Here is a 1505-nt window from a genome sequence, read left to right on the forward strand (position 1 = left end):
TAAAAGAAATGCAAATCAAAACAACATTGAGATACCACCTCACACCAGTTAGAATGGAAAAAATCAAGAACTCTAAGATGCTGGAGGGGATGTGGACAGAAGGGAATCTTACTTCATTGCTGGTGGGCGTGTAAACTTGTTCAACCACTTTGGAAAGCAGTATGGAGGTTCCTAAAAAGACTTCACATAGAGTTCCCCTATGACCCAGCAATCCCACTTTTGGGCATTTACCCAAATGTTTACAAACAAGACCACACTAAAGCTACCAGGACAACTATGTTTATTGAAGCATTATTTACCATAGCTAAAATATGGAACCAACCGATATGCCCCTCAGTAGATGAATGGATCAAGAAAATGTGGTATATACACACAATGGAATTCTAAGCCTCCATCAGAAAGAATGACATTGCCCCATTTGTTAGGAAATGGAAAGGCTTGGAAAAAATTATATTAACTGAAGTAAGCCAAGCCCAAAGAAACATAGGTTCCATGATTTCCCTTATTTGCAATATCTAGTATATGTGTGAGTCAAGCAGAAAAGGTCAGATAATGTGATGTTAAGAAAATGAACCCTTAGTTATGTATTTAAATGTTCTTTTTTCTTTCATGCATTTGTTTCTAATGCATTTATAAGATTCTTTGTAGCTTTGTATGTCCCTCCCCCACAGTATAATCCCTGCTTTCACCATATTTGATGTGTGTATAATTTGTGAAGGAGAAAGGGGAAAACAAGTCGTTTAAGGATACAGGGGGACCCGTTGCAACAATGAGAAGTACAAGTTGTCATGTCCAAAAAGAAGTTTACAACTTTGGTGGTGGGGCGGGGGGAGACTGGGAAGGGATGTGAAGGGTAAACAAAGGAGGAGGCTGCAATGCTTGATAAGAAATGTACTCATTATCTTCCCATGTCATTGTAACCCCTCTGTACAGTATGTTCACAATAAAAAAAAGAGAAAAACATTACAATCTAGAAAGTGTATATGTAACGTTAGTTGTGTCAAGTCGCCATCGGCAGCAATCATTTTTAGATCTCACTATGTCCTGTCTAATGTCAGATAATATTTCATTAATTTATTTAATTTATTCTAACAAAATTCATCATGAATGGCAACATCACAATTTTCTAGTGAGCATCAACACATCTTCAACATATTTATTTCAACAAAGAGCATTTTGCATTTGGTTTTTGTTGTTTAATTTTTCCAGCGCTGGGGCTTGAAATCAGGGCCTGGGCCCTCTCCCTGAGTTTCTTTGATCCAGACTAGCACTCTACCAATTGAGCCACAGTACCAATTCCAATTTTTCTGCTTATGTCATACTGAGGAATCAAATCAAGTGCTTCATGCATGGGAGGCCAGCACTCTACCACTAACCACATTCCTAGTTATTGGGCCTTTTGTTGTTGTTGTTGTTGTTGTTGTTGTTGCTTTAAGATAGCCTTTTACTATGTGTCCTTCTGTTGGCCTAAAACATAGGCTGGTCTCAAGCTAACTTCTTAATCT

The sequence above is a fragment of the Dipodomys spectabilis genome, unplaced genomic scaffold (genome assembly GCF_019054845.1).
Source record: "Dipodomys spectabilis isolate Male_0828 unplaced genomic scaffold, ASM1905484v1 ptg000529l, whole genome shotgun sequence".
Taxonomy (NCBI): domain Eukaryota; kingdom Metazoa; phylum Chordata; class Mammalia; order Rodentia; family Heteromyidae; genus Dipodomys; species Dipodomys spectabilis.